This window comes from Pinus tabuliformis, chromosome 8, assembly GCF_031772625.1.
Source record: "Pinus tabuliformis cultivar Carrire ecotype Pingquan chromosome 8, CPIR1, whole genome shotgun sequence".
Classification (NCBI taxonomy): domain Eukaryota; kingdom Viridiplantae; phylum Streptophyta; class Pinopsida; order Pinales; family Pinaceae; genus Pinus; species Pinus tabuliformis.
The window spans coordinates 1,306,703,559-1,306,731,008 of record NC_142294.1 but is presented as its reverse complement, the minus strand read 5'-3'; the positions used below and the strand labels follow the sequence as shown (position 1 = coordinate 1,306,731,008).

At 34.9% G+C, this 27,450-nt stretch overlaps 3 long non-coding RNA genes across 3 annotated transcripts; all 3 read left to right on the top strand.

Annotated features, from left to right (window-relative positions):
- The first annotated feature begins 4,701 nt into the window (after nt 1-4,701).
- LOC149240280 (uncharacterized) lies at nt 4,702-6,434 on the top strand. The gene is made up of 5 exons (XR_016245521.1): nt 4,702-4,819; nt 4,993-5,064; nt 5,495-5,577; nt 5,666-5,772; nt 6,008-6,434. It is a non-coding gene; the product is annotated as an uncharacterized LOC149240280 (long non-coding RNA).
- Nucleotides 6,435-20,448: 14,014 nt separating this feature from the next.
- Nucleotides 20,449-22,319, top strand: LOC149240279 (uncharacterized). The gene is made up of 2 exons (XR_016245520.1): nt 20,449-20,568; nt 22,013-22,319. It is a non-coding gene; the product is annotated as an uncharacterized LOC149240279 (long non-coding RNA).
- Nucleotides 22,320-23,191: 872 nt separating this feature from the next.
- Nucleotides 23,192-27,352, top strand: LOC149240278 (uncharacterized). The gene is made up of 9 exons (XR_016245519.1): nt 23,192-23,367; nt 23,502-23,587; nt 23,711-24,087; nt 25,752-25,851; nt 25,985-26,106; nt 26,303-26,417; nt 26,567-26,738; nt 26,880-26,965; nt 27,092-27,352. It is a non-coding gene; the product is annotated as an uncharacterized LOC149240278 (long non-coding RNA).
- Nucleotides 27,353-27,450: the final 98 nt, after the last annotated feature.

The window sequence follows — 27,450 nt, the reverse complement described above, 5'->3', positions numbered from 1 at the left end:
GTGAAGGCTAAGGATAAGGTATGTATGATTAATTTATCTCATTTTATTCTACATAATTACATAATGTGTTATTTTTTAAAATTTAGAGGCAATGTAGGGCATTGGAAAGTGGTGTTTTTTTTTTTTTAATTTAGAGGCAATGTAGGTAATGGAAAGTGTAGGAACACTATTAAATATCTTTGTGTAAGAGGGTGCCAAAGGGTGAGTTCTCTTTTGTTTCACAATCCATGTAATCCTCCCCATTTCAAATGCAATGGAGCTACTCCCTTCTTACTTTTGCATAAGATTTTTGGTTTGCCATTAAACATTTCTTATAGTATTTTATAATCTGTTTAATATTTCTCATAAGAATTTTAGTATGTTTTAAATGTTTCTCATGAGATTTTTATTTCGCTTTTTCGTTAGATTTAAAAGTTGGAGGAATCAAGGTTGGGTCCTAGCATCTGTAAGGGAATGTGGAGGATTAGTGATGAATCTACTAGGTTTGTGCGAGAGAGATCGTAGTAAAGTGCAGAGCTTTAGGAAGAGGTGAGTTCTTTTGGTGCCAATTCCATGTTATGATCAATTGTGTCAACCTCCTTGTTTCAAATACAATGGCTCCCCTCCCATTTTATGTAGTTATGGTTTATGATTTTTGATGTTTTTATAAGATTTTTGGTTTGCTTGCCAGAGCAAAGTTCTCCTCGTCCTCTGTTTTCGCTGATCTACCATCTCGGGTCCCACTCTAGATCTCTTCTTGAACGCAGTCAGTCCATAACCTTTCTCGATTGGGAAAATTCTCTCTGCCATTGATAATATCATGGAAACCATACCAAAACTTGTGAAGTCCTAGTAAAGCAAAATTGACAAGGTCTTGCTTAGGTCCAGTGGCATCCATACCACCTAGCTCATCTCAAACCTGAGTGAACTTCAAAAGGTACGTGACGATGGGCTCTCCTTGTCTCATTCGAATACTCCTTAAGAGCAATCTTCCTGGCATCACTGGTATTCTAATATAGATATAAAATTGTTTTGAACATCTCAAAGGCTGTCTTCTTCTCATGGATATGAGGAACTATATGATTTTTGACCCTTTCTAAAATAATCCTCCTGGTCTTGATATCATTCTTAGTATGTTGGGTCAACTTTGGGGATTTTGTGGTGGTGGTATAACGTTCTTGGTGAAGTCTCCCACCCCATCAGCCTCCAACACTATCATTATCCTCCCTTTCCAAGAGACGAAGTTAGAGGCTCCCTCTAGACAATGTTTTGATTTCAATCCCGGGAACGCCATCCTACTTACCCAGAGAGCGCTCCTTCACAATCTAGCGCTAACCTTCATGATTGATCTGTGTTGGTCACAAACTCATCTCAGTGCCGATCTTTATATTGATTTCTGCTCTGATACCTTGTGGAATTTCCACGAAATCCTGCAACTACTATGATGACAAATCTGAAACTAATTTTGTTGCACCAAGACACAATATTTCTCTATGATAGGTAAGCAACGAAATAAAAGAAACACAAAGATAAAGAACACAATCACACAATAACACAATATTTTTCTAGGGATCCCAACTGGGAAAACCGTCTCCTTGCAAATAGATTTTATTCAGAAAAATTGAGCAAACATAATTATTTACAAGGCAAATTGTTTCAACATAAAACAAATCTACTCTCACTTCTAATACTTAACCCAAAACTTCCCTGCAAGGACTCGATGCAACTCATATTTCCTTGTGCTTTTTGGCTCCCATTTGCTAGCGCTAGAAAGCCTATTTCTTAGTGCAAATCCAAGCCCCTATTTCTAAGGAATTTCTCCCTAAATCCTAGCGCGCATCACAAGGAAAATTCTCTCTCAAACTGTGTATAAGCTACTCCTTACACGCTTTGCTAGCAAGAACTCTTTCTCAAACAAACTTGTGCTCAATGCTAATGGTTTATGGATGTGCCTTAGACCTCCTTTTAGGCTTTTTGACTCATGCTAAATCTGGCAAGTTAATTTTTAGAACCTGGACTTGTGATTGATTTGTTAACTCAGTCGAATTGACTCTTCTAAGTTTCTAACTCGTCCTAGCCTCAATTAGACTCTGAGACTCTCACTTGTCCTTTGCTAAATATAAACTCGCACTTGGAGACAAACAAAATTGAGCCTCCAAATTTTGCGCATGAGTTAATTGTTCCATGACTCGTCCTTGAACTGGTGCATTCTAAAGAAGGACCGATCAAGGTCTTCCTTTACTAAGACACAAGTCAAGAAGACCTTTCTCGCTACTATTTTCAACATATTTCTCATAAGATTGTTTGGTCTCTTTTACTTTAATTTGTGCTATGCAAGGTGTTCTTTGTTCGCATGTGGATGCATTTTGGGGTTGCAAAGTAGAGTTTGTCTTTACCGTTTCTCTCTATTTGTTCCTTTTTGTTTTTTCTCTTGTTTTTTGCTATTGTTGTTTGTATCTTTCACTATTGTTGTTGTTGTTTTTGTTGTTGTTTAAATTTAAACATTTCTGAGCATGACTAATTTGTTTAAATTTAGATGTTATGTAGTGTAGGTATAGGAAGATGGAGGATTTTGACGACTCTTGAAATATCTTTGTGAGAGAGATGTGGGCTAGTGCAACAAAGGTAAGGTAGATGGTGAGTTCTTATTTGGTGGAAAGCCCATGTATGTTATGCTATGAAATTGTTCTTATTTCAAATAAAAGGTTCTCCTCCCTTGGCTATTTAGGGTTTGTGATTTTGGTCTTTGAATAAAATGTAATTAATTTTGAATAATTTTTTTGTTCTATTTTGTGTCTTTTCAAGATTTGTCATAAGATATTTGATCTTTATTTAATATTTTATGGTTTGATTTTTATTTTTGTTTGTTTAAATTAGAAGCATTTTACATTATTGGTAATTTGTTTAATTATGAGTGCAACTACTGAAAAAGTGGATCACTAACGAAACTACTAAAATATATTCATTGAGAGAGACATTATAGTGGAGTGCAGATACAAATGTGGAGGTAAGTTTTCTTTTGTTGCAAAATCCATTCATAATCTGCTACAAAATTGTCTTGAAGCAAACACTAGTTCTTTTCGCTCTTTACTTATTTAGGGTTTATGACTTGGTTTTTGAATAAGATATATCTTTTGGTGCATAAGATTATTCATAAGATATTTGGTGTTTGTTTCAGATTAATATTCTCTTGTCTCTATTTAATACTGCTCTATTTTTTATGTGCAGGGTTTCCTTGGTTGGCCATGGACACTTTTTGGGGTTGTAAAACATACTCTTGTTTGTGTTTTTATGGTTTTTCTTGTTATTTTTGTTTTTTGTTTTAATTGTTGGTGATATTTTTTGCTATTGTTGATTTTTCTTTTTTTTAGTGTAGGTATAGAAAGATGGAGGATTTTGATGAGACTCTTGAAATATCTTTGTGAGAGAGATGTGGGCAAGTGCAACAAAGGTAATGTAGATGGTGAGTTCTTATTTGGTGGAAAGCCCATGTATGTTATGCTATGAAACTGTTCATATTTCAAATAAAAAGTTTTCCTCCCTTGGCTATTTAGGGTTTGTGATTTTGGTCTTTGAATAAAATGTAATTAATTTTGCATAATATTTTTGTTCTATTTTGTGTCTTTTCAAGATTTGTCATAAGATATTTTGATCTTTATTTAATATTTTATGGTTTGATTTTGATTTTTGTTTGTTTAAATTAGAAGCATTTTACATTATTGGTAATTTGTTTAATTATGAGTGCAATGCAATGTAGGTAAAAGAATGCAGTGGATCACTAACGAGACTACTGAAATATCTTCATTGAGAGAGACATTATAGTGGAGTGCAGATACAAGCGTGGAGGTAAGTTTTCTTTTGGTGCAAAATCCATTCATAATCTGCTACAAAATCTTCTTGAAGCAAACACTAGTTCTTTTCACTCTTTACTTATTTAAATTTTAGGGTTTATGATTTTTGGTTTTTGAATAAGATATATCTTTTAGTGCATAAGGTTATTCATAAGATATTTGGTCTTTGTTTCAGATTGATATTTTCTTGTCTCTATTTAATACTGCTCTATTTTTTGATGTGCAGGGTTTCCTTGGTTGGCCATGGACACTTTTTGGGGTTGTAAAACATACTCTTATTTGTCTTTTTATGATTTTCTTGTTATTTTTGTTTTTGATTTTAATTGTTGGTGATATTTTTTGCTGTTGTTGTTTTCTTTTTTTAGTTTTTGTTGTTGTTGTGGCTGTTATATCTTTGACTTTCTGAGCATGGCCATGTTAATTTGTGGTTTAGTATTTTGTTTTTCTTATTTCTTTTGATTTACTTTTCTCTTTTATTAATTCAATGTGTGGAGAAATCAAAAAATACCTTAACAACCCACAATGTGGGTGTAGGGTTGATGTGGAGTCCACAAGTGTAGAGGGCAAAGGTGAAGAGGTATGTAATTGGGGAGTTTACTTGTTTATGGGAAAAGGCAAAAAAGGTATGTATAATGGGAATTCACTTGTTTGCTACTACATAATTATGTCGTTTCATGCCCATTTTAATTTAACTGATTTGTTGCTTCATCCTTATATCATGTGTTTGTTGAAATTTAAATGCAATGCTGAGTAAGAAAGGTATTTTAAATTAACTCAGTTGTTGCTTCAAAATTATATCATGTGTGTTTATTTAAAATTAGAGGCAATGCATGTAAAGTAAGGCTGAATGCTAATGAAACTTTTGAATATCCTTTTCTGAAAGAGACGTGGGATGCACTATAGATGAGGCAAAAGTAGAGGTAGAGGTGTTATGGTCTAAGACCCATGTACGTTTTGCGTAGATGGTTCTCATCACTTATTAATTTAAGGTTTACAATTTTTGGCCTTACATAAGATGTTCTTAGTTTCGCATATGATTATTCATTAGAGTTTTGTTGTTTGTTTAACATTTCTCATACTTTATTTTAGTTTCTTTTGAATATCTCTCATAAGATTTTTTACTCTATTTGATATTTTTTAGTTTGATTTTTGTTGGTTTTAGCCGATGGAAAAATAAAGACAAGTTTCAAGGCTCAAGGTGCTTTCAATAAAGAACATGACTCAAGATGAGGAGGTATGCATGGTTCCACATGTATTTGATTAATTTAAAGGCATCGCATATCATTTGCGATTTATTTATCTATGAATATGATGAAATGCTTGTAAAGTAAGGTTACGCTAATGAAACTATTGAATATCTTTTTGTGAGAGACATGGGATGCATTATAGATGAGGCAAAAGTAGAGGTAGAGTAGTTATGTTATGGTGCAAGACCCATGTATGTTTTGCATATATGGTTCTCCTCCATACCTATCTATTTAGGGTTTACGATTTTTGGCCTCTACATAAGATTTGCTTTTGCATATGATTATTCATAAGGGTTTTGTTGTTTGTTTAAGATATCTCATACTTTGTTACTTTGTTTCAGTTTCTAGTTAATATCTCTCGGAATATTTTTTGCTTTCTATTTGATATCTTCTAGTTTGGTTTTTGTTGGTTTTAAGCAATGGAGAAATAAAGACAAGTCACAAGGTTGTTGTAGATTCTATTTGTGCTTTCAATGAAGAACACAACTTAAGATGAGGAGGTATGTATGATTCGATGTGTGTTTGTTTAATATAGAGGTATCACATATCATTTGTGATTTATTTATTTACGAATGCAATGGAATGCAGATAAAGAAAAGAGCAGCAAAATTGGAAGTGCACTAAGAAATGAGCGAAATATTTTCATGCGAGGAAGATGGTGGCAATGAAGGAGAGTGTAGAGGCGAAGGTGGATGGTGAGTTATTTTTGGATTCATGAAACTATTGAATTATTTATGTAGCAACACTATATTATAGTGAAGAGGAAGTAGTAAAGGTGAGTTCTCTTTTGGTGCAAAATCCGTGCTATGCTATGAAATCCTCATGTTGGTCTTTGTTTTATATTTCTCCAAAAATATTTGGTATATTTTTAATATTTGTCATAATATTTTATGGTCTCTATTTAATACTCTTCTATTTTTTAATATGCAGGATGTTCTTGATTGGTTGTAAACACTTTTTGGGATTGTAAAGAAGAGTTTGTCTACTATTTCTCTTTGTTTGTTTTGTTTTTGTTATTTTCATTTTGTTTTTGCTATTGTTTCTGCTATGTTTTTCTATTCCTTTGTTTTTGTACAACTACTGTTATTTTTTTACATTTGTGAGCATGGCCATGCTAAATTGTGCTTTAGTATTTTTTATTTTCATGTTTGTGTTTTTTTTTGTCTTTTTTTGTGTGTGTTTTTTTTAATATACCTTTGTTCATGGTTTTTGTTTTGGGTTCTATGAGTGTAGAAATTAAGGCAACCCTTAACAATACATATTGTGGAATTAGGGCTGATGAAAATTCAACAAATGTAATGGGCGAAGATGAAAGATGTATGTATGAGGGAATTCACTAGTTATTTGCTACGTAATTTAATGGGTTTTTGTTTTAATTGAACTCTTTTGTTGCTACTTATATCATGTGTGCTCATGTAAATTTATTATAGGCAATATGGGTAAATTTATTATAGGAAATATGGGTACAAGAAGGTAATTGGAATCTTCAAGCATAAGCAACACTTTCTTCTTATTGAGTAGAGTTTGTAGATATGGATGAAACAAAATAGAATTTTCAACCCAAGTTATGACATACTAGTTTTCATCTACATTTGGGAGGGGTACTAAGCACTTTGTGCAATCTAAGTTATGACATACTAGTTTTCATCTACATCTACACTTTGGGAAGGGGGTACTAAGCACTTTGTGCCACTAGAGAGTGTAGGCTTTTTACATGTGTGTTTCAATCTCAACATTTTCATTCAAACATGAGACATAGGAAATATTGGTAAACCAAGGTAATTGGAATATTCAAGCATAAGCATAAGTTTGTTCTCACTGAGTAGAGTTTGTAGATATGTATGAAACAAAACAAAAATTTTAACCCGAGTTATGACATACTAGTTTTCATCTACATTTGGGAGGTGTACTAAGCATTTTGTGCAATCCAAGTTATGACATACTAGTTTTCATCTATACTTGGGAGGGGTACTAAGCATACTAGTTTTCATCTACATTTGGGAGGGGTACTAAGCACACTAGTTTTCATCTACATTTGGGAGGGGTACTAAGCACTTATTGGAGAGTGTAGGTTTTTAATCTCAACATTTTCATTAAAACATGAGACGTTTGTCCTTTTAGCCCCATAATAATATCTACAATTTTCTATGTTGTTGCTTCAAGAAAACTTGCTTCTAATTAAGTAGAGTGTTTGTAGATATGGATGAAACAAAGCAAAATTTCCAATCCAAATATGTTAGGAGGGGTGCTAAGCACTTTGTGCCATTGGAGAGTGTGGACTTCTTACGTGTGGATTTCAATTTCAACATTATCATTGAAACATGATGCATTTGTCCTTTTAGCCCCATAATATCTACAACTTTGTATATGGTTGCTTCATGTTTTTATGAAGGAGCCAAAAGCATCATGGAATTCTTCCATCATTCTATCATAGAGGAATGCATCTTTGACAAGAACTTATCACAGTTAGGAAATATAAAGAACATAACAATTTTAGCTTCCTAGAAGGCTAGGAAAGAGTGCATCCAACTTTTACCTCACTCTGACAACTACCTTTAGCCCTTATCCTACATACATTCTTCTTCCATTCTTCAATGAACTTTAGTTGGGCCTTAATTCACATACTAACCTATCTTGAGACGAAGGCTCAGGCTTCATCCTACATATATTTTTCCATTCCTAGATCAACTTTCATTGGGCCTCAAGTCCACACACTAAGTTGTCTTGAGACCAAGCCTCAGAAAATGTAGGAACATAGACTAGCTAGAACCAAATAGGATTTCTAACTAGACAAAAAGGTGATGAGATCAAGCCCTAAAAGAAACAAATGCATCAGAAGATCGACGGCATGTCTTTCTCTTCATTCTCAACACCTTATTTACTTGGCACTTCCTAGGATTCTTCCATCTTTCCAATCCACACGATATTGTGACTTTTGTAGAGGGTGAAACAATTTCTAAGCCTTCTCTTGGGGTTAACATCCATCATTGTCATACCATGAAGTTGCATGGTTCTTCACCCTACTTTGTCATGTTTGTTTGAGGTGGAGGTCCTGTTACCCACCACCTGTGGGTAGTATGCATATGAGAAAAGTTTTCTCCTAGATGGTCCTTAGCTTGCAGCGAGCATTCCCTTGCAACCACCAAATAGCTCGATGTGCCATTGTCTTCGCTACCTGAGCTAGGCGTGTGTTCCCTCGCTTATCTGTTATGATCGTATGTTTGAAGGTGCGCCTCCCGACCCCAAAGGTATGGCTTTTTGTTGGTATAGTTGAGTTATTTTCCTTACTTATCATGGACACTTTTGGGCATGGATTGGTGGGGGGATTCGACAAAAAGAGTGGGCTAGGTTTTTACTCTTGTCTCCTATGCTTGATTCAGTGGTTAGCCTTGTATCCTTGTCTTGTGGGATCTCCTTTATTGACCACTAGCTCTAGGGCTAGCCCTACATGGGAAACCCCAATTTTGGTTGCATGGTCCCGCTTTCTGACACCGTATACATCACTCCCTTCCACTCATTTTAACCCCATTCATCACTTTCCCATCTGGGTCTACATGTGTCCACTGGGTCCACACAGAGTTTGCCTCCCCTTCCCCTTGTCCACACTTTGGGTTAGTCTTGTTATGATGCCCAGAAGTTGATGTAGCTAAAATGAAAAGAAAAAGCATAATTTGGTCACTCTCAACAAGAAATGTACCACAAAATGCAAAAGATGGTCGAGACATACAAATTTAGCACGTGGGGAAAATCCAAACATGAGCTCTACCCCTTATTTATGGCCATCACCCTATTTCCTATGGGCCCTAGATGAACCCCCTTCACATTAAGGAACCCATGATTGTCCCAACCCCTGGTGGGCAATGAATTGCCCCATGTTAAAAGGGGGTACCTATTGGTACATTCTATACATCATACTCTCATCCCTTGGAGCCTCGAGCAGTTATGAAGAAAAATCAATAAAATGAAAAAGTCATATGAAGAAGGGTGGAAAAACAAGGGTTGACATAACTCATGTACCACGATATGCTCCATTTGTTGAAAAAATGTAACTAGGTTTGATCTTCATAATGACATATGTAATCATGATTTTATGTATTTAATGAAATAGAAAAATAAATTTATTATTATGAGTCTTCAGACATGGGTTTCATGCTCAAAAGAATTTATTTTTATAGGTCAAAGCGCCCATTGAGTGCTTCTAGGTTTGTCCTAAAGTCATTATGTCGTTGTCATGTATGAATGACCCATTTGGGCATGTTACATATTGTAAAAAGAAATTTATGAGTCATTGTGAGAGTCAAAAGACCCTTCAAGACATCGTCACTAGTGCTCAACAAGTCGGATTTCATAAAGGAGCTATAGACCTATCTAGAAGGAGATGTTGGCCTAGACATGATGACAAGTCGACCTAATTACATGGGTGAAAAGACTATATAAAGGAGTACTCGGCTACACTTGAAGAGACATCAATCAAGCATCCTCGAAGAAGAAAGAAGTGCGAGTAGGGAAGGGAGAAAGTCTCTTGAAGGAATGAAGAAAAAGAGAAGAAGATCAGAGTCTTTTAGCCTTGTTTTTGGGCATGTTACATATTGTAAAAAGAAATTTATTTGAGTTAGTGTAAGAGTCAAAAGACCCTCCAAGACCTCGTCACTAGTGCTCAACAATTCTGCTTTCATAAAGGAGCTATAGACCTATCTAGAAGGAGACGTCGGCCTAGACATGATGACAAGTCGACCTAATTACATAGGTGAAATGACTATATAAAGGAGTACTCGGCTACACTTGAAGACACATCAATCAAGCATCCTCGAAGAAGAAAAAAGTGTGAGTAGGGAAGGGAGAAAGTCTCTTGAAGGAACGAAGAAAAAGAGAAGAAGATCGAAGTCTTTTAGCCTTGTTTTTCAGCCCCCCCACTCACATGTGTGACTGCAACTAGGGTTTTTGCAGTAGGGTTTCAACAGTCCTTGAAGAAGCCAAAATAAAGGTCATGAAAAGAGCATTCTTGCTAGCCGAGGTCTCGAGAAGAAATGTTCAGGTCAAGCAAAGGAAAAGAGCCTCACCAATCTGCCCCAATCAGCTCACACATGCAGAATTTCAGTGATTACAAGTAGGCCGAAAATTGTAGGCCTGTAGTGAGAGACCAAAACTTGAAAAGAAGATGAATCTGTGGTATGGCAGTCAGTTTGACTAGTGTTGACTTAAAGGAAGAAGAGCTATTCAAGGAAGAATTGTGACTTGGTTTTGTAGAGTTTCTTGGTCAAGGGTTTAGGTCTTGGAATTCGTCAATTGAAGATTCTATAAGAAGAAGAGGGTTTTCCTCTCAAGATTGGAGAGGTTTTGGACCTGGTTGATTGCCTATTTTTTGTGTCCTTTGTCTCATTGTTCATTATGTTTTGGTAGTTGTTTGATGAAGAAAACACAATAATAATCAAGCGAAAGAAGAATCTAATCAAGAAAAAAAAAATCTCCACAAGTGGTTATCATAAGCAAGAGAAATCACCTAGATTATTGCCCCTAGATTTCTCAACATGGTATCAGAGCTAAGGTGACAAGTCAAGTAAGGGCAACTTAACAAAGGACATTCAAGGACCGAAGTTCTAGAAGATTATAAAAGGCATCAAATCATCAAGAAGATCCTCTCATGTCGAAGGCATTTTGCGAACAAAGATTACATCATCATCTTGGAGGAAGTCAATAAAAGCATATCTCAAAAACCCTAGTTCGTACACTTGAAGCATTCTTGGGTACCTCGTTCCTTCATCATCTCAAGAAGAAGAGATCAGAATTAATTTTTCTGCGTTGTAATTCTTCTCATTCGTGGAGAATCTAGGGTATCTACCACAAAAGTAGCACCGAATTTCAGTCAAGATGTAGAGTCAAAATATGGAATAAAAATAAGTTAAGTTGCGAGCCAAGATTTTGAAAGAAAAGAAGTCTAGATTATTTGCACCGTTGTATGAAGACTAATCTACAAACAACCAAAAATCTGAGATTCTGAGGTAAATATGATTATCTTAAAGTTTCCATTCAAGAACTGAGATTGTGCAAAAGATTGATAAAAAGAAACTCCAAAAGGCAACATCAATCCAAATTCATTAAGGTCCTCTTTTTGGCTTACAGTTTATCTTTGTCAAGAATTATAAACTTTCCAAAAGTTTGAAGCATAGATCTTTCTATCTCCGTGATATCATAGATCTCTTCTTCAAAGATGTGTCCTTGTGACACTGCTACTCTAGTCTTCTTACAAAGTTCAGATTCTGTGGTGACCGAGTACATGTGGCGGTCACCAATCTCATATATATCTGATCACTGTACTGAAGTTTGAAAGATCCAAGGGAACAAACCTAAAGTAATCTAGTCATCAAACAAATGTCGAAGCTATAAAGAAACAATTAACATGCTTATATCTATCAATTTTACATAAGGACTCGTGAAGCTATAAGGACATCAATCCAAGGCCGGTGGCAATCATATACTTGGAAGAATCAACAGATGAGTACAGTAAAGAGTATCTCACTCCCGAAAACAGATTGATGAAGATGGCATCTGGAAATGTAAGTCATCTCGACAAAGGTAAGTGACCATAAGGTATGTATGATATATTTTAAAGATATTTTTGGGTTGAAGATAAGATTTTAGGGTTTGTTAGTATTTTAGGGAAAAAGATGAACCCTAGTATAACATAAAGAGGGGATAGAATCTGATCTAGCGTTTGAACTTTAGAAGCCCTAGAATGACCTCTTGATTGCATCTAAACCCTAAAAATCTTAGCGTCCTGTTTTGGTATTGCATACTTTGCTTGGGGTGCTTGTCAATAAATATTGCCGTTACAAGAAGTAAAGATGGATGGGCTGAACCTTTGTTCTAAGAAACATGATGGAAGAAGGAATTTGTATAACTATGGATGTTTGGATCTCAGCAAGGTGAAGAATAGGGCAAAGAATGCCTCCACCAGCGCAATGAAGAAGAAAAACATTATTACAAGATGCATCGTTTAAGGGACGACATCATAAATGCATACGATAGAAACAAGAGCTCATGACATCATCATAATAAGCTTGAAAGATAGCTGAAGTAAAAGTCTATGGCAGTCATAAATATAAGGAATTAGCTCTTGGTAACCTCATTTGAAGCATAAATAGTATTTATGGGTGAAAGAGAGTCATCTAATAGGAAGCTCATCATACATCATTAGGAAGGAGCATCTACAAGATGATGATAATCAGGATCCTCTACTAGAATATTCATTGGAAGGTTCATCTCTTGAAAGATGTCTCCCTAAGAATTCCACTTTGGATGGGATTCATTGTTTGAAAAATGATGGTATGATGACAAAGGAATGCAACATGTAGAGATGATTGAAGCAAGGATATGAAGCTGCTGAAGGAAGTCTAGATGACCAAAGAAGAAAAGAGGTATGTATGCATATGTTTAATGAGTTAAGTCATGTCATTATATAGTTGCAGATAATAAGGATGCATGCTCCATCACATGAGCATGATCAAGGGAAAAGGATATCTTTCGTTAAAAGGATGTATGAAGGAATGGTTCACATATTAACTAGATGAAATCAACATAATATGTCCTCGTATGGAATATGAGGTGGTTGAAAAAGATGAAGGGACTATGATTGGAAGCTCTTGAGAAGCAATGTGTGAATAAAGAAAGGAAGAGATCATGAAAGTTGTAATATGGAGAAGGCAATCAACATCTAATGACTAAAATATTTGACTATGATATCTCCATGGGAAAGATATGAAGACCCTGATGAAGTCTAGAAAAGAAGGAGACCCTTGACATTATATATCTTGGAGATGTGTCAAATATAAGTCCGGGATGTTAATATTGCAAGCAAATAGATGTCATGATGAAAGACCATCATAAAAGGTAACTTTGATTTAATGTCCATTTTTATTTTTGAAAAACATCTGGTTGGGTTGATAAAGGGCTACTGAAAGAGAGTTGTAGATGTTACCTACAACTAAGCACTCATGTGGTCGGATGAAAGATCCTAGAGGGAACATGACGTGGAAAAGGTAGTTGTATAAAGAAAAAGCCAGATGGGGACTAAAAGATTAGTTTCCAATAGAAAGAGGGATGACATGACCAATGTGGCTTGTGAAGGAAAGTGATGGATGGCTGATTCCTTACAAAGATGAAGGCTCCATAATATCAAAGATGAAATTCATGACATTGAATGGAGGAGCGCTACAAGCAGCTGAAGGTCCCATGATCTCCACCAATGAATAAAGAGTTACTGCTAGAAACAGGTCCTGAGTTAAGAGGGAGCTTGGAAGCCAGTTTCTAAATTGGTAGAAACTTGGAAGCCAGGCCCTAAGCTAAGAGGGAGCTTGGGCACATTCCTTTTATAGGAATGGGTATAACTTCCCTAGTTGAGAAGGGAGAGATAGACACATCATTCTTATCTTCGCTTGGGAAGAAAGAATGGAGGATTGGGTAAGAATCTGGCATTTGATACTCTTTGAGGATGTGGTAGGGCATCCAAGATAAGAGTAGTCGTAGAAGAATGATATTCTTTGAGGACTGGGAATCCAAGATAAGAATAGTCTTGGTGGAACACACCTTGAGAACCCGGGTGGGGTATGTTCCAAGAGGGACAATGATGAAAGTGTGTATAAATCATTGGTCTCGCCAATATTGTGCTCTGATCTTGTGGAGAGATAGAGATATTAGTCAAGGCCTTGTTATGTGACAATGTTGGATGATATGATGCTATACAAATGGGTTACCAATCAAACTCTTCTTATGAGAATTCTTTAGATTGAGAATTGTTCAAAAGTGTAGTTAGGTTCGGTCTTCATAATGACATATATAAATGTGATTTTATGTAATTGATGCAAAGAAAAATAAAATTATTTTTGTAATGCGAGTCTCATGAAAGGAATTTTATTTTTAGTGATGGCTCCCATTGTGAGCCTTTAGGATTGGTCATAAAGTCAAAGAGAGTCAATGTCATGTATGAAGGACCCTTCTTGGGCATGTTGCATTTTGTATGAGTCATTAGATAAATATAAATAGTCCTCCAAGACCAAGCAAAGTCTCCTACAAGTCGGCTTTGAAGGATAATAATATCTTCATAAAAGGACACATCGGTTCACCACATGTCATGTTGGCCAATTAACATGGGCGACAATTATAAATAGGGTAGCTCGACCCTATTTCATAGATAGAATTTCAAAGACAATTCGGTCAAGGTCTGAAGCCAAAAAGAAAGTGTGAGGTTCATCAAGAAGGCAACCTATCACCAAGCGAAGGAAGGGAGAACATAACCGAGGTTATTTCTGATCTGTTTTGGGTGGATACTCTTCACACGTGCAAGGTATATGGATTGCAGAAGAAGATGAGTTATTACAGGTCAGCCACAGAGAAAGTTAGGGTGATACTCAAGCTATATTACCATAATAGAAGTCTCCATCTAGAGCGAAGGAATTCAGAACATATAACCGAGTTAAGAGGTGAAGCTAACTCTGAAATATTACAGTTCTGTTTCAAGAAGTCCAGAAAGGAATTTGAGATCTGAAGGGAATGCGAGAAAGGAATCTGAGTTCTGAAGGAAGTCGAGAATTGTAGGAAGTTGAAGTCTAAGGAGCAACCAAGAAGGAAAGAAACCAACAGTTTGACAATCATTGACTCAAGGAAGGAAAGGGTCAAGCTTAGAAGCTTTGTGTCTTGGTCTTGGAGAGGCAAATAGGTCAAGGGTCTTGGTCTTGGTATTTGTCAATTGGAATCTCTATAAGAAGAGGAATTTTTTCGGGTTTTCCTCTCAAAGAGGGAGAGGTTTTGGCCCTGGCTGATAGCCTATATTTTATGTCTCTTGTCTCTTTATGGTTTATGCATTGGTCGCTGTTTAATGAAGAAGAACACTAATAACCTAAGTAAAAGAAGATCCTAATCTAAAGAAGTAAAAATCACTCACAATCAGTTACTAAAAGAAGAGAAATCACTTAATTGTTATGCCCTAGATTTTTCAACATGGTATAAGAGCTAAGGTGACTAAGTCAAGGAAGGGCATCTCATCAAGGGAAACTCAAGGATCAAATCTCAAGGAAGGCATCAAAGCAAAGATCATCTTGAAGTCAAAGGAAGCATGATAACCCTAGATCAAAGAAGTCTACAAAGTAGTATTGGGATCATCATCAAGAGGGAGAAGGACAAAACCCTACATCTACTCAAGCTAAAGTGTTTGAAGACTATTCATCCAAAGGAAGCTGGATCAGAAGGCAATGTCATATCACTGTTTGTGGGATCAATGATTATTCTTGAAGAAAACTACCTTCATCAAGGAGAAGTTTTCTATCCTCTATATCATCATCAACAACAACAAGGAAGTAGCAAGAAGAAGGAACATCCTATCAAGTAAGTATATTTATGTCCACATCCGACTCTGTCAAAATGTCTTTTGCCAAGGAAAGCAACAAATTGGTTGGGGCTTCAAACTATCTTGCATGGAAGAAAAGGACAAATTTGAATCTCATTGAAAACGAGGTTATGGAACATGTCAAAGGTTCTATCACTAAACCAATAAAGGAAGGTGCTCAAGCTCTTGCCAAATGTATGAAAGGGGAAGTTAGGGCTCAAAGGATTCTCATAGAATCCATCAAAGATCCCCTCATCCCATATGTATCTAAATTCGAAACTTCAAAAGATATCTATGACAAATTGGTAGAGTAACGAGAAAGCAATTTTCTTTCTCGTGAATACATTAATACAATGTTCCACCAAGGTTCCGGGACGAGGAAGCGAGGATACGCGGGAGCGGCCTGTGCAGATAAACATCTGCACATCTCTTGCAGCTGTCACCAAGTCTGATATCCACTGAATCTTGCTAATGTCCTTCAGTGCATTATTGAGTGCATGCACACAACAAGGAGTCCAAAAAATATGTTGATACCTGCTTTGAATCAATAATGCATCTGTCACAACCTGCACCACACTATCAGGCCCAACATCCTCTATAGCTTCTCGAAGAAGCTCAAATTGGAAAGATGTATCGTTGTGCTTTCTAGAACAGTCAACAACTATAAGAAAGAATGGACCTTCTTAAGATGTCACTATGATGTTGATTAGTGGGCGTTTTCGGATGTCAATCTATTCATCCATAACAATAGAGCAACCAAAGCTCAACCATGTTTGTCTCATTCTCTCTTTTTGCATATTAATTTTGGACACTTGTTTATTTAAAATTGTTGTTCGTAGCTTATGTTCTTTGGGTGGTACATATGAAGGCCCTATTCTTGCAATTGCTTGGACCATTTCCTTGTAATAAGGAGAACGAACAACATGGAAGGGAATTCCATTGGCAAAAGGAAATTTGCCAATTGCATCATCTGTGTCATCTCGATCTAGAATGTTGTACATCCCAGACACTGTAGCACCCATTGCACAAGAATGAGATGCACCAGTAGAAACCTTTGTCTTTTTGGATGAAGCACTGGATGGAGGAATATTTGTGGATGGATCAACATGTCTGCTAGAAAACAATCCTTTTCCAGTGGTTGCCCTTTCTGCCCTCCAAAGTTGCTCTCTTTGAGCTGAATTCAGGTTCTTTGAGGGACACATATTGACTCCTTTACCTGTAATAGCCAAAATGTGTTGCTTCACCTTGGCATAGCTGCCAGGAAAGTGATGCCCACAAATATTGTAGACCCAATCACGTGAGCCACCACCAACTTTTGGATTTTTTTCGGCAGTCTGGTTGCATAGATTAGAAGTGGTTTTAGAGGATTAAATGCCTCCCTTTGCAAAATTTTCCAGTTTTCTTGGTGGGCCTCCAGAATTTACACCATGCAAAGGCCTATTCTGATTTCTAGTTCCTGCCCTCCCATGACTACTTACAATTTCTATTTTTTTTTTGTAAAACAGTAAATTTTATTTTATTTTTCTAACTATTCGAATTTCAAACTTTCAGTGTTGTTGACTGTGTAAAACACTAAAATGGTTTTAGCATTTTACACAGTCAACAACACTCTGAAATTCGAAAATTAAAATATAAAATGAAAATAATAAAATTTTAACATTTATTCACTGTTTCAGTGTTTTACAAAAAAAATTAAGAAAAAAAAAAAAAATACAGTGACAGACAACCTACAGCCTAACCTAACAGGTAATAATAATTTTTTTATTTTTTTAATTTACAAATAAAATAAAAGACTAAAAAAAATACAGTGAGGTTGTAACTTGTTAGCCGCACTCACTGTGGTGATTCTGGAACAATGACTATGAAGTTATGAATAGCGGCACGATGTAGGCTTCAACTCCAGCAAAGATGGCGGCAGTGGGCATGGTGCGGGCTTCGAACTCCAGCAAAGATGGCGGAAGTGGGCACAGTGCAGGCTTCGGACTCCAGCACGAATGGTGGAAGTGGGCACAGTGCGGGCTTCAAATTTTAGTGGAGATGGAGGCACGGTGCAGGCACAATGGAACAACGACACGGTGTGACTGGTCACTAAATTGAAGGGCTCGTTTGACATCCAACAACAATGAAACATAAATATAAAACTAAACCGGCGGAACCTGAATCATATTATATAACTAATATTTTAATTTTATCATTTATCATTTTTTTTTGTTTAAATCGATTTTTTGGAGTGGAAACGACCTCAGCTGTCCCCTATTTGTGGATTCGTCCCCTTTTTTTCAGGAAATGACCTCTCTAGAGACTCCTCGCGTACCTTGTTTTTTGGGAGCATGGGGAAACAACCCCATGTCATCCCCAAGTCCCCAGAGCGCGGGGGAACTCCGATACTCGACCCTTAGGTAGGGGGACGTGACCCCGTGGAACACTGCATTAATATTAGGCATTCTATCAAATTCATCGACCTTAAGGCAAGACACATTTTGGAATGTCAAACCTCTTTTTAAGGTTTCTCAATTATTTTAAATATTAAAGTTTGTCATCCCAGTTTGAAGCAAACATGAAAAATTGATACATGTTTAATTTTCTAAATTCCTATTTATTTTCAATTAACAAGTCACCATTCTTATTATTTTTAGCACATTGATGTCAACATTTTTAGCAGGGGATGGAGTGGTATTATTTTCACCACATTGATATTAACATATTTTTTTAGAAGTCGGATGGAGATCAGAGTAGACTGAATTTATAAAACATTATAAAGCATTCAAGAAGATATTAACTAATATCTATATAATTTTTTTTGGTTTGTGGGCTCAACTTTCACATTTTTAAGTCTTTTTTTTGGTTCAATTTAGTATATTGTTGGGGATGCATATTGTGATCAGTCCAGATGTTGTATTTAATACAACTTTTTGATGATTAGTTATATGGACTTCCTTGTGTAGACTATTGCGACTGCATGTATGTTCCTTTCTGGTAAGGTAGAAGAAACTTATGTGCTTGCTTGAGATGTCACAATGCTGGCTTTCGGCAAAAGAGGAACCCAACTGCTGCTGTATGTAGTAGAGAAAAGGTATGGTTTAGAACAGTTAGAACTTAAAGTTGCAGCATGTTTTGCCTCTTTTTGCAAATGAACTTCAAGGAGCTAACATTTTGGATGTATTTTATGGATTCAATGTTTGTGTAGCATTTTCAGTTGTATTTATGCAATATGCTTTATGATATTTAAATCTGGTTTTCTAGAGTGCTATGGATAACAGAAATTGGAGGTACTAATGGCATAGTAGGTTCTTCTTTACACACTGGCCTTCGCTTTTATCGCGCAACATCCATAAAAATATCTTGTTTCTGCATTCAAGAGTTTTAATGTTGCAGAAAATTCTTTAGCACAAGTAACATGGAATTTTGTAAATAATGGGTAAGTGTTCTAGTCTCTTATCCTTGTTCTTCAATATTTTATGCTTTTTGGATTGCATGTAGCTCTAGATTTTCAACAAGATTAGAAAATTGCTTTGTGTTATAGGGATTACAACTCTCTACCTCTAGTGCAGGCCTTGACATATCACTGTTGGAGCTATCTCTCTTGCAGTTAAGTTTTTGAAGGTTAAACAACCAATAGATGGAGAGAGGCCTTGGTGGGGGGATTTTGATGCGACTCCTCACCAGTGTGAGGGTCTGTGATATAATTTGGTGTTTTTGCAGATTGTTTAGATTTATAATATGCTCAAACTTTGCATAATGTCATCATATCTAAAAATGTTCTTTGATTGCGCATACACAGTAATTGTTGTTAGGTGAGATATATCTAGAAATAGGGGATTGGCTACTGTAAGTGATTTGTCAATTTGTGACATGTAGGCATCTACCCACTACAATTGTTAATTTCTGTGCTAATTTTTGTGCAACCGAATGCTGAATCTATATGAAGAAAACAATTCAACATCCACTTCAAATGACATCAACTCTCCTCAACGTGTAGATAATAAATTAAACTCTTGATATAAGAATATTATACAAGTTTAGTTGTGTGAAAAGACCATATATGAAGAAACCAATTTAACATCCACTTCAAATGACTTCAAGTCTCCTCATGGTGTGGATAATAAATTAAACTCTTCATATAAGAATATTATACAAGTTTAGGTGTGTGAAAAGACCATATCAAAAGCGATTATTGCAGTAAACACCCACCATTTATTTAATAGAAATATTTTCTCCACCCCGAGTTTGATGATATTGCAGGTTAAACACCAAATATAAGTCCATGTAATGTCAAGGCTGCAGGTGATACTATGCTTGGGCATGTAAATCAAGGTTCACCAATTCCAATATCTGTTACAAACTGATAAAAAAATAGCACATTTGAAACAATAAAGGACTCACCTCAGCTATTGAGAGTGAACTAACATCAATGGTAAGTTCAGGTAAAAGGAGAAATATGGATATACAAGAGCATTTTGTCAATACAAATTCTGGTCTTATTTGTGTTCATTTAAATTAGACGCATCTTAATTTATTTGTTGTTTATTTAAATATTGATTGCAGTGAAATGTAGGGAAAGTGACATGGAGGATTATTGATGAAACAATTGAATATCTATTTGAGAAACACTATATTATAGTGGAGAGGTAAAAATCCTCTTTTGGTGCAAAATCCATGCTATCTGCTATGAAATCCTCATGTTGGTCTTTGTTTTATCTTTTTCATAAGATTTTATGGTTTCTATTTAATACTCTTCTATTTTTTTGATGTGCAGGATGCTCTTGATTGGGTATGGAATTTTTTTGGGATTACAGAGAAGTGTCTACTATTTCTTTTTCTTTGTTTTTTTTATTATTTTCCATTTTTTTGCTATTTTTGTTTGTATCTTTTGCTATTGCTTGTTGTTCCTTTGTTTTTTTTTTGACATTTGTGAGCATGGCCATGCTAATTGTAGTTTGGATTTTTTTTTTGTTTTTTTGTTTTTTTGGTTTATATATATATATATTTTACCTTTGTTCATTATTTTTATTTTGGGTTCCGTGAGTGGGGAAATTAAGGCAAGCCTTTAACAACACATATTGTGGGTTTAGGGCTGATGAAGATTCAACAAATGTAATGGGCAAAAATGGAGGTATGTATGAGAGAATTCACTAGTTTGTTGCTACATAATTTAATGGTTCCACTTCGTTTTAATTGAACTCTTGCTGCTTCTTATATCATATGTGTTAATGTGAATTTATTATAGGCAATATTGTTTAAGGAAGGTAATTGGAATCTTTAAGCATAAGCAAAATTTGCTTTTCTAATTGAGTAGAGTTTGTATATATGGATGAAATAAAACAAAAGTTTAAATCCATGTTATGACCATACTAGTTTTCATCTACAATTGGGGTGGCGGGGGGTACCAAGCAGTTTGTGAGTTTGTAGATATGCATGAAAGAAAACAAAAGTTTAAATCCATGTTATGACCATGGTCCATACTAGTTTTCACCTACAATTGTTAGGGGTTACTAAGCAGTTTGTGAGTTTGTAGATATGGATGAAAGAGAACAAAAGTTTAAATCCATGTTATGACCATACTAGTTTTCATCTACAATTGGAAGGGGTACTAAGCAGTTTGTGATTTTGTAGATATGGATGAAAGAAAACAAAAGTTTAAATCCATGTTATGACCATACTAGTTTTCATCTCCAATTGTTAGGGGTACTAAGTAGTTTTTGAGTTTGTAGATATGGATCTAAGAGAACAAAATTTTAAATCCATATTATGACCATACTAGTTTTCATCTACAATTGGAAGGGGGTACTAAGCAGTTTGTAGATATGGATGAAAGAAAACAAAAGTTTAAATCCATGTTATGACCATACTAGTTTTCATCTAGGACAAACTATTTAGTACTTTTTTCTTGTTCTTGTCTCGCAATTTGTTTTTCAATTTTTTTTGGGTTTTTTGCAACTCTGTAAAATGTGTTTTGCATCATGATTTGTTAACTAGGACATGGATGAACTATATTTTTGATGGGAAAGCAATTTTTTTTCTTGTGAATACATTAACTTTAGGCATTCTATCAAACTCATCGACCTTAAGGCAAGACGCATTTTGGAAGGTCAAACCTCTTTTAAAGCTTTCTTCAATTATTTTACATATTCAAGTTTGTCATCCCAAGTTGAAGCAAACATGAAAAATTGACACATGTTTAATTTTCTAAATTCCTATTTATTTTCAATTCACAAGTCACCATTCTTATTATTTTCAGCACGTTGATGTCAACATTTTTAGGAGGGGATGGAGTGGTATTATTTTCACCACATTGATATTAACATATTTTTTTAGAAGTGGATGGATATTGGAGTAGACTGAATTTATAAAACATTATAAAGCATTCAAGAAGATATTAGCTAATATCTATATAATTCATTTTTGGTTTGTGGGCTAAACTTTCACATTTGTAAGTCTTTGTTTTTTTTGTTCAATTTGGTATATTGTTGGGGATGCATATTGTGATCAGTCCAAATGTTGTATCTAATACAAGTTACAACCTTTTGATGATTAGTTATATGTACTTCCTTGTGTAGACTATTGCGACTGCATGTATGTTCCTTTTTGGCAAGGTAGAAGAAACTTATGTGCTTCCTTGAGATGTCACAATGCTGGCGTAGGACATTCAGTAAAAGAGGAACCCAACTGCTGCTGAATGTAGTAGAGAAAAGGTATGGTTTATAACAGTGTAGAACTTAATGTTTCAGCATGTTTTGTCTTCTTTTGTTAATGAAATTTAAGGAGCTAACATTTTGGATGTATTTTATGGATTCATTGTTTGTGTATCATTCTTAGTTGTGTTTATGCAACTTGCTTTATGATATTTAAATTTGGTTTTCTAGAGTGCTATGGATAACAGCAATTGGTGGTACTAATGGCATAGTAGGTGGTTCTTTCCACACTGGCCTTTGCTTTTATTGCACAACATACATACAAATATCTTGTTTATGCAATCAAGAGTTTTAATGTTGCAGAAAATTCTTTAGCACAAGTAACATGAAATTTTGTGAATAATGGGTGAGTGTTCTACTCCCTTATCCTTGTTCTTCAATATTTTATGCTTTTTGGATTGCATGTAGCTCTCGATTTTCAACAAGACTAGAAAATTGCTTTATGTGTTATAGGGATTACAACTCTCTACCTCCAATGCAGGCCTTTACATATCGCTGTTGGAGCTATCTCTCTTGCTGTTAACTTTTTGAAGGTTAAACAACCATTAGATGGAGAGAGGCCTTTGTGGGAGGATTTTGATGTGACTCCTCACCAGCGTGAGGGTTAGCATATTTTCTTTGATATAATTTGGTCTTTTTGCAGATTGTTCAGATTTATAATATGCTCAAACTTTGCATAATGTCATCATATTTAAAAATGTTCTTTGATTGCGCATACACAGTAATTTTTGTTAGGCGAGATATATTTGGAAACATGGGATTGGAAATTGTAAGTGACATGTAGGCATCTACCCACTACAATTGTTAATTTCTGTGCTAATTTTTGTGCAACCGAATGCTGGATCTATATGAACAAACCAATTCAACATCCACTTAAAATGACATCAACTCTCCTCAAGGTGTGGATAATAAATTAAATTCTTCATATAAGAATATTATACAAGTTTAGTTGTGTGAAAAGACCATATCAAAAGCGATTATTGCAGTAAATATCCATCATTTATTTAATAGAGATATTTTCTCCACCTCGAGTTTGATGATATTGCAGGTTAGACACCAAATATAAGTCCATGTAATGTCAAGGCTGCAGGTGATACTATGCTTGGGCATGTAAATCAAGGTTCACCAATTCCAATATCTGTTACAAACTGATAAAAGAATAGCACATTTGAAACAATAAAGGAATCAACTCAGCTACTGAGAGTGAACTAACATCAATGGTAAGTTCAGGTAAAAGGATAAATATGGATATACAAGAGCATTTTGTCAATACAAATTCTGGTCTTATTTGTGACTGTTCATTTAAATTAGAGGCATCTGAATTTATTTAAATATTGAGTGCAATGAAATATAGGGAAAGTGACATGGAGGATTATTGATGAAACAATTGAAATATCTATTTGAGAAACACTATATTATAATGGAGAGGTAGTGGTAGAGGTAAGTTCTCTTTTGGTGCAAAATCCATGCTATCCGCTATGAAATCCTCATGTTGGTCTTTGTTTTATATTTTTCATAAGATTTTACAGTCTCTATTTAATAATCTATTTTTTTGATGTGCAGGATGCCCTTGATTGGCTATGGACTTTTTCGGGGGTTACAGAAAAGTGTCTACTATTTCTCTTTCTTTGTGTTCTTTGTTATTTTCATTTTTTTTACTATTCCTTGTTGTTCCTTTGTTTTTTTTACAGCTATGGCTGTTATTCTTTTACATTTGTGAGCATGGCCATGCTAAATTGTAGTTTGGAATTTCTTTTTTTGCATTTTTTTTTTGGTTTAGATATATATATATATATATATATATATTTTTTTTTTGTTAACTTTGTTCATGATTTTTGTTTTGGGTTCCATGAGTGGGGAAATTAAGGCAAGCCTTAAGAAGACATATTGTGGGTTTAGGGCTGATGAAGATTCAACAGATGTAATGGCCAAAGATGGAGGTATGTATAAGAGAATTCACTAGTTTGTTGCTAGATTATTTAATGGTTCCACTTTGTTTTAATTGAACTCTTGTTGCTTCTTATATCATGTGTTAATGTGAAATATGGGTAAAGGAAGGTAAATGGAATCTTTCAGCATAAGCAAAACAAAAGTAGAGTTTGTATATATGGATGAAATAAAACAAAAGTTTAAATCCACGTCATGACCATACTAGTTTTCATCTACAATTGGGAGGGAGGGGGGTTACTAAGCAGTTTGTGAGTTTGTAGATATGCATGAAAGAAAACAAAAGTTTAAATCCATGTTATGACAATACTAGTTTTCACCTACAATTGTTAGGGGTACTAAGCAGTTTGCGAGTTTGTAGATATGGATGAAAGAGAACAAAAGTTTAAATCCTTGTTATTACGATACTAGTTTTCATCTACAATTGGGAGGGGTACTACGCAGTGTGTGAGTTTGTAGATATGGATGAAAGAAAACAAAAGTTTAAATCCATGTTATGACCATACTAGTTTTCATCTACAATTGTTAGGGGTACTAAGTAGTTTGTGAGTTTGTAGATATGTATGAAAGAGCAAAAGTTTAAATCCATGTTATGACCATAGTAGTTTTCATCTACAATTGGAAGGGGTACTAAGCAGTTTGTAGATATGGATGAGAGAAAACAAAAGTTTAAATCCGTGTTATGACCATGCTAGTTTTCAGCTAGGACAAACTATTTAGTACATTTTTCCTGTTCTTGTATCGCAATTTGTTTTTCAAATTTTTTGGGTTTTTTGCAACTTTGTAAACTGTGTTTTGCATTGATTTGTTAACTAGGACATGGCTGAACTATATTTTTGATGGGAAAGCAATTTTTTTTCTCGTGAATACATTCATTTTAGGCATTCTATCAAATTCATCGACCTTAAGGCAAGACACGTTTTGGAATTTCAAACCTCTTTTTATGGTTTAAGTATTCAAGTTTGTCATCCCAGTTTGAAGCAAACATGAAAAATTGACACATGTTTAATTTTTCAAAATTCCTATTTATTTTCAATTCACAAGTCACCATTCTTAGTATTTTCAGCACATTGATGTCAACATTTTTAGGAGGGGATGGAGTGGTATTATTTTCACCACATTGATATTAACACATTTTTTTAGAAGTGGATGGAGATCGGAGTAGACTGAATTTATAAAACAGTATAAAGCATTCAAGAAGATATTAGCTAATATCTATATAATTCATTTTTGGTTTGTGGGCTAAACTTTCACATTTGTAAGTCGTTGCTTTTTTGTTCAATTTGGTATATTGTTGGGGATGCATATTGTGATCAGTCCAAATGTTGTATCTAATAAAAGTTACAACCTTTTGATGATTAGTTATATGTACTCCCTTGTGTAAACTATTGCGACTGCATGTATGTTCCTTTCTGGCAAAGTAGTTCGTTGAGATGTCAAAACGCTGGCGTAGGACATTCAGCAAAAGAGGAACCCAACTGCTGCTGAATGTAGTGGAGAAAAGTTTCTGTTTAGAACAGTGTAGAACTTAATGTTGCAACACATTTTGTCTTTTTTTGCTAATGAACTTTAAGGAGCTAACATTTTGGATGCATTTTATGGATTCTTCGTTGTGTTTATGCAACTTGCTTTATGACATTTAAATTTGGTTTTCTAGAGTGCTATGGATAACAGCAATTGGTGGTACTAGTGGCATAGTAGGTTCTTCTTCCACACTGGCCTTTGCTTTTATCGCTCAACATACATACAAATATCTTGTGTGTTCTAGTCTCTTATTCTTGTTCTTCAATATTTTATGCTTTTTGGATTGCATGTAGCTCTGCATTCTCAACAAGACTAGAAAACCGATTTATGTGTTAGAGGGATTACAGCAATCTACCTCCAGTGCAGGCCTTCACATATCGCTGTTGGAGCTATCTCTCTTGCTGATAAGTTTTTGAAGGTTAGACAACCATTAGATGGAGAGAGGGCTTTGTGGGGGGATTTTGATGTGACTCCTCACCAGCGTGAGGGTTAGCTTATTTTCTTTTGATATAATTTGTTGTTTTTGTAGATTGTTCAGATTTATAATATGCTCAAACTTTGCATAATGTCATCATATATAAAAGTGTTCTTTGATTGCGCATACACAGTAATTGTTATTAGGCGAGATATATTTGGAAATAGGGGCTTGGAAATTTAAGTGAATTGTCAATTTGTGACATGTAGGCATCTACCCACTACAATTGTTAATTTCTGTGCTAATTTTTGTGCAACCGAATGCTGGATCTATATGAACAAACCAATTCAACATCCACTTCAAATGACATCAACTCTCCTCAAGGTGTGGATAATAAATTAAACTCTTCATATAAGAATATTATACAAGTTTAGTTGTGTGAAAAGACCATATCAAAAGTGATTATTGCAGTAAACATCCACCATTTATTTAATAGAGATATTTTCTTCACCTCGAGTTTGATGATATTGCAGGTTAGACACCAAATATAAGTCCATGTAATGTCAAGGCTGCAGGCGATACTATGCTTGGGCATGTAAATCAAGGTTCACCAATTCCAATATCTGTTACAAACTGATAAAAAAATAGCACATTTGAAACAATAAAGGACTCAACTCAGCTACTGAGAGTGAACTAAAATCAATGGTAAGTTCAGGTAAAAGGAGAAATATGGATATACAAGAGCATTTTGTCAATACAAATTCTGGTCTTAGTTGTGTTCATTTAAATTAAAGGCATCTGAATTTATTTGTTGTTTATTTAATAATTGAGTGCAATGAAATGTAGGGAAAGTGACATGGAGGATTATTGATGAAACAATTGAAATATCTATTTGAGAAACACTATATTATAGTGGAGAGGTAGTGGTAGAGGTAAGTTCTCTTTTGGTGCGAAATCCATGCTATCTGCTATGAAATCCTCATGTTGGTCTTTGTTTTATATTTTTCATAAGATTTTATGGTCTCTATTTAATACTATTCTATATTTTTGATGTGCAGGATGCCCTTGAGTGCCCTTGATTGGCTATGGATTTTTTTTGGGATTACAGAGAAGTGTCTACTATTTCTCTTTCTTTGTTTTTCTTTTATTATTTTCAAATTTTTTTGCTATTTTTGTTTGTATCTTTTGCTATTGCTTGTTCCTTTGTTTTTTTTATTTTACAGCTATGGCTGTTATTTTTTTACATTTGTGAGCATGGCCATGCTAAATTGTAGTTTGGATTTTTGTTTTTCATTTTTTTGGTTTATATATATATATATATATATATATATATATATATATATATATATATATATATATATATATATATGTATGTATGTATGTATGTATGTATGTATGTATGTATGTATGTATGTAT